A 19,248-nucleotide genomic window follows, 5' to 3' on the forward strand; every position below is an offset into this window, starting at 1 on the left:
GGGTGGGTAAAGGAAAGTCAACAAGATGAATAGCACAGAAGGAAATTCATGCCGAAATTGTATTAGAATTAGATAGCTAAAGCAATGTAACTAGGCTGATGAAGATAATATGCCCAGTTCTGTATGATAGATATGCAATAAGTCAGAATGTAAATATCTTGCCTAGATAGAAAAGTTTTGCTTGAGTAAACCACAGATTTAATATGGCGTAACTGAGGCTCAAATGTGGAGCTCAGCTTTTGAGGAAGTATTTTGAATGGGCTAGCTGCCTGTTGTCTGTCTGCTTAGGGCTAACTTCACTTCAGAGGTGACTGCCTTTTGTTCTCTTCCCTTGGAGAAGGGGTACATCGAAAACAGGGGTCAAAGAAGGCATTGACCTATGTCTGGACTGCTGAAACCATGCCATTATTTCATGTCTGTTGCTTCACAGACCAGTTTTGACCATGTCCCAGTTACTGCCTGAAGTCTAGTCCTTCTGCAGTCCTTGCCTGGGGTGTGTGGTTTGTGTGTTGTTGGCCCTGGCAGGATTAAGTCCAGGCATTGGCATCAACTCCAGCAGTGGCAGGAGCAAAGGGGGCACAGCTCAGGGTGAGGCCCCCTGGCCTGAACAGATGGAGGCAGGTGAGTGATCAGGTGCCTTACCTGTGCTCTCACACAGTGGCGGAGAAGGAGGCTGGAATGGCTTAGCACAGTCATTTTTTTCTGGGCCCCTTAGGGTTGGAGCCTATGAGTCCAGGACTCCTGTGTCCTGGAATGCTGCTCCCTCCCCCTCCCCAGGCTTACAGGAAAAGCCTGGAGATCATACACCACACTTCTTGCAATCAGTAAATGCTGTTGCTTTAAAATCAGTAATACACAGGACCTTCAGAGCATATACTTCTGGCTTAAGGAAGATCTGAAGTCAGGGAAGCTGTTTGTAATGAAGGCCACCATCTCAAGTAAAGGATAACATGGCATAAATAACTTGTCTGAAAGCCACTTTTCAATGTGGGACATATGGGGTTGCTTTCAGAAGAAAACACGATCACATAAAAACTAAAAGTAAAAAGTGATTCACTGAAAAACTGGTCTTGGAATCCAGTCTTCAAACATGCTCAGTGCAAACTATAGTAAACGTACCTTCCGTCCACATCACTGAATAGAATTATTCCGTAAATTGTCTCAAAAAAATAATATATATAATATAATCTGCTGCTGTTCTTTTCAGAGTGCTGTTTTTTACCCATAAAACTCGTATTAACAGATTCTCTAGGAATAACATGTAATAATGTGTTCCTGTAATTTATCTTGTCATTCCGGAAGAGATGTCTTCCAGCTCTAGATGTAGTGTTATGGTTCTAAAGTGCAATAGTAGCTTCACAAAAGCCGCTCATCACTGCAGCCATGAAACTTATTTAGCTAAAATAATAAATCATCAGATCAATTTTAAGGTCTCCTGTAACACTGAATTAGAACCTCCACTAGTCTTTCTTTCTGCCAATCACAGGAGGAAAGGATTGCCTGAAAGCAGAACTGATTCAAGCACAGCATGGAAGCTGCAAAATCCATCTAAAGGCACTTAGCAATGTTAATATTGTTCCCGAAATGACATTTAAGCTGTGTGCCATGTGACATGCAAAAGTAGAACATTTTCAAGTTTTAGAGTGTGACAAAGGGGCAAACTACAATCCACACAGAAATGTGTGTGACGAAGCTTGAATGGCTTATTTAGTAAATCACAAAAATCTTTAGAAGTGGCAAAGCATTCCTTAACCTTTCTCTTTGTGTATTTTCTCTCACACAACAAGGCTTAAGTTCCATGGGTATCTGCAGGGAGAAATACAGCTTGTGGGGGCGGGGGGCAACTTAGAGTGGAAAAAACATGTAGCAAAATATAAGTACACAATGTCACCTGTCAGTGCAAAAATGCTTTCCTTCTTGTGTTCCTCCCATTCAGCAACATATGCACCTTCCATCTACATGAATAGGATAGCAACACACTCCATAATGACTAAGTGGATCCAGGGTTTGGTCAATGCATACTTACTCTGGACACATTGACAACTACCCCACAGTCACAAATACTCCCTTTCTAGGGAAGGTGGTTGAGAGGGTTGTGGTGCAACAATGACAAGTATTATTTGATGAAGATTATCTTGACCGATATCAATCTGGGTTCAGAGTGAATTAGCTGAATTAGCCTTGGTCGCCCTGATGGATGACCTTTATTGAGAGGACGGTGGTAGTGTGACTCGTATTCTTACTTGATGTCTCAGCAGCTTTTGAAACAATTGACCAGAGTTTGTTTCAGAAGGATAGTATTGAGTGGTCATCTTTTGCCCTCCTAGAGGTTGTGTTGTGGTGTGCCACAGGTTCCCATCTTGTCTCCAATGCTGTTTGATATCTACATCTAGCCTTTGGGAGAGGTCATTAGGAGATCTGGAGTGAAGTGTAATCAGTAGTACTTCTCTGAATCAAGGAAGACTGTACAAGCCCTGGACTGGTCTGTGAATTTGGTGGTGGGCTTGATAAAAAGACTCTGAATTGTGGCAAGCTGGATGCATTATGAGTAGGTGGTTTCTGAATGTATATTTGCTCAATTACCAGCTTTGATGGGTTCATACTTCCACTGAAAGAGTGGGTTCATAGTCTGGGGGTGCTCTTGGATCCATCTTTGACATTAGAGGCCCAGGTGAGCTCAGAGGCTAGGAGTGCTTTCTACCAGATTCAGCTGGTAAGACAGCTATGGCCATTTTTGGACCGGAATAGCCTGACCATTGTTGTCAGTGCTCTGGTCACCTCCAGGTTTGTTTATTACCATGTACAGTCATATCTCGGGTTGAATGTGCTTCGGGATGAGTGCATTCGAGTTGCGCTCCGCGGCAACCTGGAAGTAACAGAGCACGTTACTTCCGAGTTTCGCCACTTGCGCATGCACAGAAGCAGTGAAAAGCGGCGCGCGCATGCGCAGACGTGCCGTCGCTGGTTATGTTTGCTTTTAGATGTGAACGGGGCTCCGGAACGGATCCTGTTCGCATCTAGAGGTACCACTGTACTCTTGTGTAGGACTGCTTTTGAGGTTGGTTTGGAAGCTGCATTTGCTGCAAAATGCAACAGCTCAGTTTTCACTGCGATATCACTAACATGTTATCTTGCTGTTGAAAGAGTTGCACCGGCTGCTGGTTAGCTATGAGCTGGTTTGAATATGCTGGTTTTGGTGTATAAAGCTTGGGACCAGGATATGTGAAAGATCATCTCACCCCTTATATACCTGATAGTTGACTGTGCTCTGCAGATGAGGGTCTCCTGCATATGCAATCTTATTAGGAGGTCCATTCTGCACCATGTTGGAATCGGGCCTTTAGTGTTGTGGCACCTACCCTGCAGGGCTGGGTGATATATCAATATATCGTCCAACACTAGTTTGAAGTTCACATCGTGATAATTCTTTCTTAAGTTCTTCCAAATGTTAGTTGGAATCTCCTTTGCCCTCAATGTAGTCAATAAATGTAACCATGCAATTTGCCCTATGTATATGCATGAATGTTTTCAGAAGCATTCAATATTTTTGAGCAATGTCCAGTATAAACAGTAATGAGATATGGACATGCTTTTCCCTGATAGATTTCTTCTGTTAATACTTGTTTTAATTTTGTAAAAGGTACATTTTGTATAACATCCCAGTATACCTGACAAGAGATTGTTTGCTAGCTAGTCTTAATTGTGTCCTTTACATTCCTGCTGGTGCCATGTTGCAGACATTATTATATCAATTTTCAATTGATTGCTTACCTTGTAGTTTCCAGTTTTATGTTGTTCTTTCCATAGCTGCTATCATCATGAATAGCATGTTTTTGTAAGGTAAATGTTTGTTTGGTTTGTCAAAATTTGAGAGGATTGCCAATTTTTGTGTGCAGAAATATGTTCCATGATTTTCCCACACTTCTTAATGATCTTTATTTTTGTTGTACACAATCACAAGTGGCAAACGGATCCTTCAGGAGGACATTTTTTCCAACATTAAGATCTGTATATTCTCTTTACTGTTAACACATTGGTAAAAGTTGGAGCACTTTACCAGGAATGGCATTGAAGGCAGTATGTGAGGCCATAGGACCCAGATCAATTGATTTGATAAAAATTAATACACATTTCAGGATTATCAACCCATTATGTTCCCATGATGTTATCATATTGCAAAAGAACAATGAGATTTTTCTTCAAAATTTAACTGGTACACACATTGTAGGCTTCTTAGCTGTAGTTTTATATATTTAAATCAATCATATATTTTTTTAAAAAACTGTCAATAATTTTATCCTGTATCTATTTTTCTTATGCAGTTAAATTTATGCAGTGGACAAAGTCTGGTAATGTTTAAGGCAAATACGAAGCCACAGACCTGCAAATACTGGCAGAGATGTTACACTGTAAAATGAAAGTTCAGCCTACAGCACATTTTCACAGCTGAGTCATAAAATTTTTGAAAGGCAGCATTTATAATGGAAATTATGACAAAAGCATTACTTGAATTAGATTACAGTCACTTGAGTCACCGAAAACAATGCTGCACAAAATTGCCCTGAAAGACAGAAGGTTCAAGTGAGCAGAAGTACATGTAACCATCATATCAAACCCAAGTGCGTATGCAGGGGGGCAAATTTAAAGATGTGAAGAGGGGATTTGGCTAAAAGAATCCAGTGACATTAATGCAACCCACAGAGCTGAATCTTCTTAAGCCATCTACACAATATTTCTGATTGCTTAATTAAGCAATGGGACATGACAGAGTATGAAGTGTGTTGTATTAATTCTTACTTAGCACATTAGGCACAAAGGCAGAGGCCAAGTACTATCAACACAGCCAGGCTTAGATTAATATTCCACAGTTCTTGCAGTGGGGCACTGCATTGCAATTAGGAAATGGTAGTATTAAAAATATTTATATTGTTGATGCAATAATGATGCACGGTACTTTTCTCAGCTTCAGTTCTGAGCAGAAAAGGGGGCTGATCAGTCTGGAACTGAAATATTTCATTAGGCAAGTCTGATGAATCCTTCTGTTGTGCACGTTGTGATGACCTATCAGTGCAGGAGAAAAGACTCTTTATGGTTATTTTAGGAATTTGTATCCTACATTTTGCATTAGCACCTAACAAAAACCAGGCAGCTAAACATTAGGAAACAATAAAACAGTAATAAATGACAAATAAAACAGCATATTAAAAAGCAACAGAGAGCAGCCTGTCTTTTGAAAGGCAGAGATGATGAGCCATATAATGCTATTAATGTTGGGTTGTTAGAACAGAATGGACCACTTGATGCCTAGAATATAGAAGAAGACACTTGAACGTATTGAGGGAGAGAGTTCCAGAAAAGAATGCCACCTCAGATGATGGAGGCATCTGGAGAAGGACCTCCAAAAAGCTCTTATATAATGGGCAGTTTTTTTGTGGCATTAGATGAGTCTTCAGTACCTAGGTAGCCACGTCCCAAACCACAATGATTTGAAAGTCACAACTTGCATGTTGAATTGATCCTGGAAACAAATTGGCAGCCAGTGAAGATCTTCTAACATACCAGGTTCATTGTGGTCAGTCCTTTAATAGCATTTTATTCTGGACATTTTTCAAGGACAGATCTCTGTGTACAGCACATTGCGCTAATCTAGCCTTGATGTTACTAAGGGCTTTGATTAATTTTCTTTAGATCACCTGTCTTCAAAAAAGGCAAAGCTGGTAAATGGGGGAAATAGTTCATTACTAATTCCACCTGAGCATAAAGCTGGTTGTTAAAGGAGAGTGCAAGCCTGAAGTTTAAAGGTAAAGGGACACCTGACTATTAGGTCCAGTTGTGGCCGACTCTGGGGTTGCGGCGCTCATCTCGCTTTATTGGCTGAGGGAGCTGGCGTACAGCTTCCGAGTCATGTGGCCAGCATGACTAAGCCGCTTCTGGCGAACCAGAGTAGCGCACGGAAACGCCGTTTACCTTCCCACTGGAGCGGTACCTATTTATCTACTTGCACTTTGACGTGCTTTCGAACTGCTAGGTTGGCAGGAAAGCCTGAAGTTTAAGCTAAGGGAAAAACATACAGGGGAAGAGAACCTTAAAAACAGCTTAGTGAGGTTGCCAGACGCTACACCGTGACTATTGGGGGGAAACAACAGAAAACTGGGAGTTGGGTCGTGGAATGACAGGAACCCTGAATGGGAACACTCTATACTGCAGCATTTTGTTGCAGACCACACTAGTTGTAGGTCCCTATTCTATATCAGAGCACGCCGATAAATTTGTGATGACTTATGGACAAAGTTACTATACATAATCAGAGAAAAAACTGGAAGTAAAACTCAACTCACTGAACTTTTTATTTCAAATTGAAGCTCTGGGGCAGACCAGACAACTACAGATCTATCAAGTCCGTAAGCCTGTAATAGTCGTAAAGAGGAAGTGGGGTGATTAGGGCTCACTGCGATATTAGAAACTCGGATTGTCAGTCCCAGAAAATGAAAATTTTATTTATGGGAGCTGTGAGTCCCAGAAATGATATGTATTATTTTGGCAGTCCAGCTGATTTATGGTGCAGGGAAAGGAATTAGTATTCACTAAAGTAGTGAGAATATGTATTTTTGCAATATAAGCTGCCGCTGTGACAGGGCAGGGGAAAGAATTATTTCTGTAATAACTGGGTATCACAGAAATGTCAAAACCTAAAAAAGGGAAATATATTACTTTTCCACATTAGTAATTGTTGTACACTTAACTGCACAATCTTATACGTGTCTCCCCAGAGGTAAGTAGGTATAGGATTGCAATCTTTATTTAATTTGCTGCATTTATGTCCCACCATTTCTTCCAAGGCGCTCAAGGTGGCATACCTGGTACTCCCCCATCTCTTTTTATGCCCACAATAACCCTGTGAGGTAGGTTAGGCTGAGAGTGTGTGACTGACCCAAGGTCACTGAGAGAGCTTCATGGCTGAGTGGGAATTTGAACCCTGCTCTCCCAGGTCCTAGTCCAGCACTCAAACCACTATACCACACTGGTTACAGTGAAACACAGATACATTATTACTCTTAAGTATTAATTTCTAATCACACAAAACTATATTTTTATAATAGTAATTTCCCTTACTGTTGTGCCACTCCTATTGTGAAGTAAATCATTTGTTTATTTGTTTATGTCTAACGTTATAAAGAGGTGATGTCTTTTTATAACAACTACAGATTTGGAAGATTTCCTAGCAATCAAAGTACATGGCAGTGAATTGATTTTCAGAAGAACTGAGCACCCACTTCTACCATTAAAATAAATGAGAGCTATTTGTACTTCGTAGCCTGAAAATTAAGCCATTCCTGTTTTGCCATTGCCCTATACCATCAATACTTGCCCCCAATTTCCTGCACTTCATTTATCATCCACAAAGGCCAAATTTCTGTATACTTTGTGTCAGGTGGAAACTCTGAGGGATATACTGGCATGGAATTTGAAAAAAATTGTGTCTCATTAGATCATAAATACTTTTTTTCTCTTTAAAATATACTGGGCCTGGTGCAAAAAGAAAAAAGATTATCCATCAGCCAGTTAAAACAGCTTGATAAACAATGTTATTTACCCGGAAGAGCTTGGTATTTTACGTTTGAGTATATATTTCATTGATATGTATGGTGCAGTTCAATTCTGTACTACTGGAGTGCTTCCATGGGAACCAATCCATTCGACAAGGAAAATACATTTCTGCATTCCTTGGATTAATGGTAGTCCCTTTGGCTCACTGAAGTGTGGGATACCCTTTTTTCAATCTGCCAAGACCCAAATGCTAAATATAGTTCTTTAACTTCCTTTTTAAATTGGATAGAAATGTGTAAATCACATTTCTTCAGTAGGGGGAAAAAAGCTGTTTATCAATTTCCATGACATTATTCTCCCATTATATTTTGTTCTGATGTAATTGTGATTTAGATAAAATTCCGCCATATAAACAGAGGTGGATTGGAGTTGGATTCCTTAACCACTATTTTTCACAAACTCTTATGAATTGGAGGCAGCAACAATAATCCACAGAAACTTTAGTAAAATATCTACTTCCACTTTGCCCACTTAATTTCATGCCTTATACATAGAAAGTGTGGTACAGTGGTGCCTCACAAGACGAAAATAATCCGTTCCGCGAGTCTCTTCGTCTAGCGGTTTTTTCGTCTTGGGAAGCAACCCTATTAGCGGCTTAGCGGACTAGTGCTATTAGCGGTTTAGCGGCTATTAAAGGCTTAGCGGCTAAAAGGCTGTTAGCGGCTTAGCGGCTTAGAAAAAGGGGGGAAAGCGAAAAAAATCGCAAGACTCGCAAGACGTTTTCGTCTTGCAAAGCAAGCCCATAGGGAAATTCGTCTTGCGAAGCGCATCGAAAAACAGAAAACCCTTTCGTCTAGCAGGTTTTTCGTCTTGCGAGGCATTCGTCTTGCGGGGCACCACTGTATATATACTATTGAGCAATGCAGTGTCTCTCTGGAATTGAGCAAGAACCTCTAGGAGACTTAATCACAAAACTTCCAAACAATGTCTGGTTTGGCCCCAAGACAAGCAAGACATACACAATATAGACTTTTGACAGAAATCTACTAAGAGTGTTTGAAAGCATTTCAGTGGTGAGGCAGGGAACAAGTCCTGCACAGATAGTGGTGAATGACCCCATCAATAACCTAAGAAATGGTAATGATCAGATTATGATGAGCTGTATTCAGGCACTAAGTTATTCAAGCTAATAGACAAAATATTCATTTATGCATACTTTCAGGCATGCACAATTGTTTAAGATAAGTTAGTGTTGTAGTTTATTATATCCTGAATGATGTCTTTATGAGCATTGTTTTATTTTATTGTATGTGGCATATGCTATAAGTTTCATTCTTCCACATTGTGACTTTATGCGAAGCACAAACAAGACCATTGTAACTATGAGTCTATTTGGCTGCTTCTTTATGCAGGGCAAGGCATGTCAGTTAGCAAAACTAGATCACAAAAAGACCAAGAGCATAAAATGCTGTGGTAAAGAAAGAGAAAGGAAATTATTATTGGCCAACAGCTTTCTGACTTACAGTCAAATAAAGTCGAACTGGAAAGCTTCTTAGTGACAGCAAGCTAGCTATTTCCAACAAAGAGAGGTTAGAGTTTAAGGCCAGGCCATCAGACCTTGGGCAAAATTTCCATATTACTCCCAGCTTGAGAAGAAGAAAATCCCCTTTCCAAAGGTTTTGTGCGGTATCTTTTCAGTATAATTTCTTTTTGCATGATGAATCACACCATAGGGTCTATTAGACACTCAGCTCTGTGAATGGCAAAAGGGGGAAAGTGTTGAGAACCGGGAAGGAGCAGGGAAAGAGCGCTATTAAAAAAATAATCTAATGCTATTCTAGGCTGCTTCAGCAAAAGTCTAGTGTTCCAGTCAAGGGAAGTAATAGTCCCACTCCATTCTGCTTTCATCAGACCATACCTGTAGTACTGTGACCAGTTCAGGGCACTACTATTAAGGAGAATATCAACAAGCTAGAACATGTGCAGAGGAGGGCGTGGGTCAAGGGTCTAGAAACCAAGCCTTATGAGGAACAGTTGAGGGAAATGCGTATGTTTGCCAGAACAATGAGAGGAAATATGATAGCCACCTTCATATATCTTAAAGGCCCAACTCATGGAAGATAGATCAAGCTTGCTTTGTTTTGCTCTGGAGGCTAGGTCTCGAACCGCTGGATTCAAATTACAAGAAAGGAGTTTCTGACTAAACATCAGGAAGAACTTTCTGACAGTAAGAGCTGTTTGATAGTAGAACGGGCTCCCTCAGGAAGGATTCTCCTTCCTTGAAGGTTTTTAAGCAGAAACTGGATGGCCGTTTGCCATGGATGCTTTAGGTGAGATTCCTGCATTGCAGGGCGTTGGTTGGACTAGATACCCCTCGGAATCCAACTCTACAGTTGTATTATATGATTATATGGTTACCCCTAACTGGAATATCACCAGAATTTGCAACAGATACGCAATATTTGTGCCAGGAGCAGATTTGGTGCATATGTGAGAAAAAGAAACAAGTTTTTCCCTCCTTGCCAAGTAGGATCCGGTGACAATATCTAATTTACGCCATTATAATAATATCAAGCAGCACAAGTGCCAGCAGCTGGGCAACTTGGGCAAATTAACAGTAAAAAGGGATGAATCATTTAGTGAGGGACAGATTAGCTGGAGGGACATTCTGCTTTCCTCATTAAGAGGCCTTCAGTGCCAAGGTTGTTCTAGGGAAATCATTAAGACAAGTTTTGAGGAGCCCATAGTGGCACTGAAATTTATTTCTGGGGATCTGTAGGTTAGGGTAGTAGGTTTATGTTTGTATTACTTAGTCCAATTGATTCTGATCTGAAGCACCTTTCAGTTTGCCTGTTTTCCCGGGATTGGTTTGCCCTCAGTCTCTTTTTGGACTGACTGGGCTGTCTTTTAGACAGATCTGACATAAATAGTTTCTATCTAAAATCGTTTTCCATGCATCATTTAGTAAATATTAAAGGTGCTAACAAAAGCACTATTTAAATCCCCTGGGCCTTTCTTTAGGTCTCTCTAGCACACACATTATAGGTTTGTCGTGACTAATTACTACATTAGAAGATAAGCCTTTGATAGCCCCCCCCCAATTTTATTTATTTAAAATGTTTCTTAACCTCTCTTCATTGCACAACGATTTCACCGTATGTTGCAACCAATTAAAATACAATTACTAAGAACGAGACAGGCAGGCATATCACAGCCAGACAACTAAAAACTGAAATGCTTGTGTATGATTCAACTAAAAAACCTAGATGAATAACCAGTCTTCAACTGGCATCTAAAACTAAAATGAATAGGCACTAGCTATCTCACAGAAGGAAAGAAGTTCCAAAACTGGGGCACCACCACTAAGAAGGCACTGTCCTAGGTTGCCTTATAGTGGTCTGAAACTTTAATTCAAAAGAACTGCAGCCAGGTTGTTGACTGGAGATAGTTATAAGGAGCTTATGACTTATTACCAGAGCTCCACTGGCTACGTTTCTGAGCAAAATTCAAAGTGCTGCTTCTGACCTATAAAGCCCTATACAGCTTAAGTCCAGAATATCTGCAAGATGAACCTGCCTGGGGCCTGAGATCTTGAAGGGAGGCCCTTCTCTTGGTCTGGCCACCCTCACATGCATGCTTGGGAAAGACACAGGACAGGGCCTTCTCAGTGGCTGCTCCCAGACGTTGGAACCTCCCTTTCTAGAAAAAATTAGACCAGTTCCCCCTCTTTGTTGTCCTTCCACTAATAGGTGAGGACTTTCTTATGAATGATTGTAAGGAAATGGCAAGTGCTGTGATTTTTTTTATTGTAATGATCTGTAAGCTTTAATAGAATATATATGTTCTATTAATGTTTAACTGTTTTTAATGATTTATTTTTTCTGATGTTTTTAGCTGTTTCTGTTTTAGCTATAAGCTGCCTTGAGTCCCTCTCAGGGAAAAAGGTGGGCTATAATTAAATATAATTCTAATATCTTTGAACCCTCCTATGTAGCCTTTAAAGCAAAAAACCAATGATTTTACAACCCAGATTTCTCAACCAAAAATGCAACACAAAATAGAGGAAAGTTTTACTCTTTTACAGGGAAAGGTTAGTGAATCAAAATTACTTTACATATCAATGGTAAAAATTAAAAATGGATGGCAATTAATGACTTTGTACACATAACACCTGTATCCCCCCCTCCAATAAATCTCTTCTAATATTGTGTTCCTTTTTTTCCTATCTAGACACACTACTTATCGTTTCTTTTCACAGAAATTCGTAGTGATGGTTTGGATATATTCCCTACTATCTGCCTGAGGAAAATAGATATTAAAAAAATAGTGACAATATTCATGCATAAAAAAGCCTAGAAGCAGTGAAGGTATTAAAAAGAGAGAGTGAATCCACAGAAAGTCAAATTTATTTCACTTCAGTTGTCTGATAATAAATAAAGCTCTTGAAGCTTACTGAAAACGCATTTTGAATATAATCGCAAAGCAAATTGGCAAAGAGGAACTGTTATTACTTATGGTTCATATAGATATGTGTGTTTTCAAACTGCTTGACATACGAAATTAATTCAGATGTATGTTAAGTCTAGTTGTTCCAGTAATTTTAAATGTCTTGATGTCTGTGTGTTATAAAAGCACCGCCACCTATATGTTAGGAAATTGAAGGTTAACAGTATTAATCTTGGTTAGCATAAAAAACAGACTTTATAGGAATTAATGGATTTTGATTGGTATATGAAACCAGCCCCTTTAAGAACAATTCTTACATGGTAGGAAACATATAGATAATAAATTTGACTACTCTTGTGTCCGGTTAAGCACATTGTAAGAGGCTGGCACATACTAGATGAGAATTGAAGTCACAACTTTCCCTCTCCAAGCAATCAGTATTTCAAACATTATGCCTTCTGTCTCCAGTTTACAGCTTGATCCTGTACATGTTTTCTAGAAATAGGCCCTGATAATTTCAGTGTAATTCACTCCAAATGAAGTGTGCGTAATATTGCAGCCCTCGTTTTATTTCCCTTTTGATACCTATCTGACCTTTAGACCACATGTCAGGCTCAGAACTTCTTTGTCTGTAATAACTCTCCTTAGTCGTTGGGGCCAGGGGTGCCAACATTCTGGGGAAAAGGTTAGGAGTCAGGCAGGTACCTGCTTTGTGACATTTGCAGTAACCCAGGTGCTAGGGCTTTTCCACACTTCCGCTTGTCCTGCCACTTTCCCCTGGGAAAACTCTTTCCTTACTGCTCATTCAGAAAAAAATATATCAATTGGTTATTCTGCAGATTGACGTTTGTTCTGATTCAGCCGTAAACAGCGGGTTTTCCTGGGAAAAGCAGTGGGACAAACAAAACAGCTCAGACCCATGGTGAGAGAGCATGGGAAAAGTGAAAAATCTCTCAGGCCCTTGCTTTTCTAGGTTCATTCTAAGATGAGCCCCTAATCTCAAGGTCTAGTTTTTAAGGCACAAGTGTTACAGGGTGACTATGTTTTTAAATATCTGGCCTGGAATGAAGAAAATTGCAACTCATTCCTCAAAATTGAGTTTTATGCTTGTGTAACAGTGTCAAAGCAGACCAGGGCCCATTAGTCACACTTCTACTGTTAATCAGGTGTATGACTGATGTCACAGCACCTTTCAGTTTTTGCTTCCTGCTTCGACTGTTGGTTGCAATGTCCAAATTTTCCTTCTAAACTAAGTCCAAGAAATTGTTAGCAAACTGGAAATTATTGTGTTTCATTTGCACTGCATCTTTGAAGCTTTCATTGATTTATATTTTAGCCACACATTCTTTTAAAAGCATTTAGCTGCAAGCTAAATTATGCCCATGCTACTTGTGTAGAGTAACATCAATGGGAGCACTTGTGAAATAATATGCAGCTCACGGTAAATGTCAGTGAACTGACCCTTATTGATTAAGATGTAGCACAAAGTGCCTTTCACATATGCTTCTGTTGAAAAAGGATCTAAGGATATTAAAGGCATAGATAACTGTAAAGGAAATGTCTGTTAAATAAAATGCTTAAGGAGGAAGTTGGAGACTTACAGGCTAAATGCAAATGAAATTTCCTGGAATATCTGGAACATAATAGCAAATGTCCAGATGCATCATTTTTCTCTCACACAGCTTTTGTATTGTACTCCAGAAAATATTAAATGAAAAATGTTTTTAGTGTTAACTATAAAGGTAAAGGGACCCCTGACAGTTAAGTCCAGTCGCGAATGACTTTGGGGTTGCTGCACCCATCTTGCTTTACAGGTCGAGGGAGCTGGCGTTTGTCTGCTCCGCCGACAGTTTTTCCGGGTCATGCGGCCAGCATGACTAAGCTGTTTCTGGCACAATGGAACACCGACACCAGAGCAGCACACTGAAATGCCGTTTACCTTCCCACAGGAGCGGTACCTATTAATCTACTTGCACTTTTGGCCTTCTTTCGATCTGCTAGGTTGGCAGGAGCTGGGACCGAGCAACGGGAGCTCACCCTGTCGCGGGGATTCAAACTGCCGACCTGTTGATCGGCAAGCCCTAGGCTCAGTGGTTTAGACCACAGCGCCACCTGCGTCCCGTAGTGTTAACTGTAGTCCTACCCTAATGTTCATGGCTCTCAAATTAGAGCAAGCAGGATGCTCCTAATGAAGTGCAAAAATTTGCTAGTTCAACTGACAACATATCCCTGTTGCCTCCCCTTAGCAATGTTTTGGTATGAGCTGCTATTGGAAATGAGAGATGGAGGTCATTGGTCTGTGGCAGATAAGATAATAAGAGAAGATGCCTTTCCCAGTTAAGTGATTGGTGCGATATTATCAGTAATAAAGAGGTCATGGAACCCTAGATAGCTGTTCCACATGTGGAAGGTGGCAATATGAATATGGTAGTAAAGGGGAAACAAACAAACAATTCGATCAGATCACCAGCCATCCTAGTGAGACCCATGTCAGTGAAGAAGATACTTGGCCCCATAACACAACAGTAAATACTACATTTTAAGTGGAAATGTGTGTTTGCAAAATTTGTCCAAAATATGTACCTTGTAGTTCTGGCCAATTCCTGATAACAGGCATGTTTGTACTACAGGTTTTAGTGTAGACAGTTTTTTGTTTTTGAAATGACAAGCATCTTTAGGTCACTGATAGAAAACATCATCTTAGAAATGAAAATGAACTCCTTAAAAAGCTTTAATGCTGAATAAAGAATAGGTTTCTAAAGCATCTGTAGACTTGGTCATTATTTTTGTACACAAAATTTAAGGTAATATGTTACTGAATTTTTTGAATAGCCATCATCCAGTTGCCTTCTGTAATCAGGTATGATCACAAGCGGTTTTCATTGCTCTAAGCCCAGAGGGAATTGTTATTGTACATACATGTCTGCTTTCAAAATGATGGGCGACCAGAAGCAGGAAAACGTCAATACTAAAAAGATTCCATTGCATTTCACAATACTGCTGTTGCTAAATAACTGCTTAGATCTGAGCAAAAATCCAATAAATACAGTTTTATTGTCATGCTTCAAAAATATTAAAAGCAATTGGCTCCACAGCCTTATATGGAGTCTACTGCTGAGTAGGCAAGTCCTTAATATCCCAGTATGATTAAATTGCTGACTTGCTTGGTATATTAAAGCCCCCTTCTCTGGCATTTGTAGATGTTCTTTTTTGTTATTTACCCAGGCAAGATATTGTGCTAAAGAAGGCTGTCTAGAAGGGTTGCCGCACATAGTAGTTTAACTCACAGTGATTAGTGAGACAATTTGAAGCCTTTTCTGTGCTTGGTTAATTTTGTTGATATTGCCTATTGACCACTATTAAAATTATATATATATATATATATATATATATATATATATATATATATATATATACACACACAATTCTTTTTGTTGTTCTCTGATAAAATGCCTTATGCTACACTGTATCATATGTATTTATATCATTGTTTCATTACAAATAGCCTCATAGATGCCATTTCAGATATTTGCTTTGGGATCTACCTAAATTTAAAGTTGTTTCCTATTGGCCGGCACATTCTAGCTCATGAGAATATGTCCAGCAATGTGTTTTTTAAGGGGAGGAAGGGAACAAGTTATTAACAACCGCGGATTCCCTCGCTTGCCTCTTTACTAATAACAAGTTTGCCAGTGTCAAATTTGCTTTCTTAGGGAGCAGTCCTGTGCCCAAGAAGCTGGTATAAAGCGCACTGCTGTAAATTAAGCCGGCATAAAGTTACACCATGTCCAAAACCCATTCAGCTGTTGGGCGACTCCTGCTGCCTTGTCTATGCCTTTAAAGATGAGCCTTTAAAATAGTATTCTGTACTGGGTTGCCAAGTACGCATGATGAAGCAGAACAGGCTTAGGATCCTACCTAAGGCCCCCCTGCTTTCTAGTCCTGCCCCCAGAATGTCCCTTTTTGGGGGACGTACATCAGTCTTGGATCAACACTGGTCTCAGCCTCTCTGGCTTGAACAGAACCAGCTGACTCAGGGTTGCCTTTGGGCACAATTCCTGGAATGTAATCCCCTGTGTAAATTGTGACCTACTGTAAATCGATAAGCTCCCACTCCAGGTTAACTTTCCTCACTCAAATAAATTTTCTTTGATCTCTTTATGTGTCTGTCTCACCCTTTGTTTCCCTGCTCCTCTTTCTATTTTGCCATGCCAATTTCACACCACCAATTCAGCTAAAGAATAAGAAAACTGCACATATCATTCAGGATCTGCCTGGAATTTAGTACAGTGGTACCTCGGGTTACATATGCTTCATGTTACATACGTTTCAGGTTACAGACTCCGCTAACCCAGAAATAGTACCTCGGGTTAAGAACTTTGCTTCAGGATAAGAACAGAAATCATGTTCTGGCGGCATGGCAGCAGCGGGAGGCCCCATTAGCTAAAGTGGTGCTTCAGGTTAAGAACAGTTTCAGGTTAAGAATGGACCTCCGGAACGAATTAAGTACTTAACCTGAGGTACCACTGTATAATTTTGGGACCTAGGTAATCTTAGTAACTTAACCCACTATTCCATGGGATTGCCCAGAACCCACAGGTTCAAGGTGCTTCCCAACTACAGAAAAACAGTGAGTGAATCTTTGATCACTGGATCATGGTTTGAATATGCAATGCAGCTTTAAACATCTAGTTGTGGTGTTGGCCTGAATGACCTCAAGGCCTCTTCAAATTGGTTGGGAAAAAGGACAATAGAGGGATTGCTTAAATGGCCAAACCTCCCAAATGGGTCTGGCTTTGTTATATAAAATAGATGGCCAAGAATTGGTGATTGGTTGCTATAGGAACTAATGGTCCAAGACTTTTCTAGGGAATCGCCTTCTTGTTTCTCCCTACAGAATGTGCTAATTCAATCATTTCGGGGACACACACACACACACACACACACACACACACAAAAACCAATACAAGCAGCTTACATTTGACTCAGACTGCAAGTCAAAGAGCAAAATGGATCTCTGGAAGCAATACTGTATTAACTGATTTGGAAAACGCCAAAAGCTGGCATGTCAAAGCCGATGGCCTTCAAGCAATGTGACTTAATTTGTGAAAGATTGATCATTTAAAGGAATTCAAGTTATAAGGTTTACCCATACATACTGTAGTACTCAGCTACCTGGTCCAAGGCTTCTAGCTCCTTTGTAGCATCAGGGTAGCCAATCAAGTGGTGGCCTGGGAGGGAGTTATGGCTTCTGTCTGCATAGGACCACTGTGACATCAGCTGATCCCATTAATTATTCAAAGCAAGAAAAGCGGGAAACCTTTTGAGATGTACTTGCTCCCAATGTTAGACTTTGAAGAGAAAAGTAGAATTTAGCGCAGGGACCACCATACCTCTTCCATGAATGGTTCCCATGCTTGCAGCCCCATATCCTTTATTGTGTATAAGAATGAACTTCATGCATCTTTGATTAGTATGAAGACAAAAAAGGGTACTCATCAAGGAGGGGGGGGGGCTGTTGTTGGGAAGGCAGATTCTCCTCTATCCTAGACCTTGGGAACAACTGTCTTCCCATTGTTCTCAATAACAGCCCGAGATTTCTGAGCCAGTTCCATATACATACAATCATTAGCTTCAAGTTACTGTAAGTTCTGTAATCAGTGAACCAGGATCAATTTTTCTTTGGATGGCATCAATTCACAATAATTCACAGCCAGCAAGCTTTATACGAAGGCAATATTTTGGTTAAGCGTCATAATTATTAATGAATTTGGTGATTATGTACCATAAATTTCTTTCTTTCTCTTCTTTTATTTGTCCGCATCTTGAGAGAGTGAAATGCTGTATTTTTTTAAAAATTGCATTCAAAAGCAAGTCTTTCTGTAAATATTTCATTTACATGGTCTTACTACTTGTGCGGTTTCTGAAGCAGATGTTTATCTCTATTGGAGATAAAAGAAAACTATTTTTTGGCAAAACTTGTTAGCAGTAAATATGAGATTCCTATACTATATCTGAATATGTTCCAGAATGAAACAACACAGTCCATTCAATAGGACAGAGCTGGTGGCTTGCAGCATAAAAGAGACATGTGAAAAGATAGGAATTTAAAATTGTTTTGGCATTTTGCATGTTTCTGCCTCTGGAAATTCAAGTCAATGTCTCATTAAATGACTGTGGTGCTGCATAGATTTGTAGAAACTTAGTAAACTTATATACTCAACAAATGTAATATAAAAACGTCCATAAAAATGTATGCACCATCTACTTGAAATAGTTATTTTAACAACTGGATTGTTATTTCAAACTTTGCATGAATACTTGCACTGGGTAAACAGTGAGGGAAGAAAAACAATTTAAAGTAGTTTGAAGGAATTGTATTTGGAAGGACTGGATAACTTTTCAGATGTGCATTAGAACATATTAATACTTAATCTAAAAAGAACCCTGCTCTCACAGTGGCCAACCAGATGCTTATGGGAAATTGAAGCAGCACATGGGCACAATGGTCTTCTCCCATTCTTGCCCTCCACTGAACAACTGGCATGCAGAGACATATTGCCTCTGATACTGCAGATAATATTGCTATTAACCATGATAGCTTTAACCTCCATGAATTTCTCTAACCCCCCTAGTTCATACACATTCTATAGTAGTGAATTTCAAAGTATGCACTGCGTGAGGAATTCCTTCCTTTTGTCTTCATGAATTTCCCAGCATTCAGCTTCACCTCTAGCATTATGAGACTTCAACAAGATGTGGTCTAGAAAACATGTTCACCCCAATTCATTGAAGCCCAGCCAACAGTTGCACAAGGAGGGGTTGTGGTGTGCATGGTTCTGAGGTGCCTCAGCCTTATTTGCTGTTTTTCCTGCACCAAAACTATTATGAACAGAAATCATTCCTGATTGTTTGCGATGGCTCAAATGTTTCTATATGAGCAGTTTGGGATTATTCGTTAGTGATTTTATTTTCAAGTAACATAAAATGTCAAAGCACATAGCTATGTTGCCTCCAACATCTACATAAATGAAATCCATGCCATTAAAAAAAACACCCTAATTCTCTAATGTTTTTACACAATTAGTATTTCCTCAGGAATATGTCCAGAGACCAATTAAACATTTCATGGCTTTGAAAAGAGGTTTGCTGCTTCCCCGTCAATGAACAATTGTTTATTTATGTTAGTAATGCAAGAGTAACCTTCTTTCATGCTTGGGTGTCTGTGTATTTTATAAGATCAGATGAAGTAAT

At 39.7% G+C, this 19,248-nt stretch overlaps 1 protein-coding gene and 1 long non-coding RNA gene across 6 annotated transcripts in view; one reads left to right on the forward strand and one right to left on the reverse strand.

Moving 5' to 3' along the window:
* LOC308590040 (uncharacterized protein) overlaps positions 1-19,248 on the forward strand; it is a gene marked incomplete at its 5' end in the record, with an annotated part of 378,432 nt that overhangs the window by 15,105 nt on the left and 344,079 nt on the right. The gene's annotated exons all lie outside the window — the stretch shown is intronic.
* LOC308590056 lies at positions 4,460-17,286 on the reverse strand. Of its 2 annotated transcripts, XR_014009646.1 has the most exons (4): positions 17,154-17,286; positions 6,339-6,407; positions 4,955-5,061; positions 4,460-4,561 (listed from the first exon to the last, which is right to left on the reverse strand). It is a non-coding gene; the product is annotated as an uncharacterized lncRNA (long non-coding RNA). The 2 variants fall into 2 exon arrangements; XR_014009647.1 differs by having other exon boundaries at positions 4,460-5,061.

The sequence above is a fragment of the Podarcis bocagei genome (assembly GCF_964188305.1).
Source record: "Podarcis bocagei genome assembly, chromosome: 6".
Classification (NCBI taxonomy): Eukaryota; Metazoa; Chordata; class Lepidosauria; order Squamata; family Lacertidae; genus Podarcis; species Podarcis bocagei.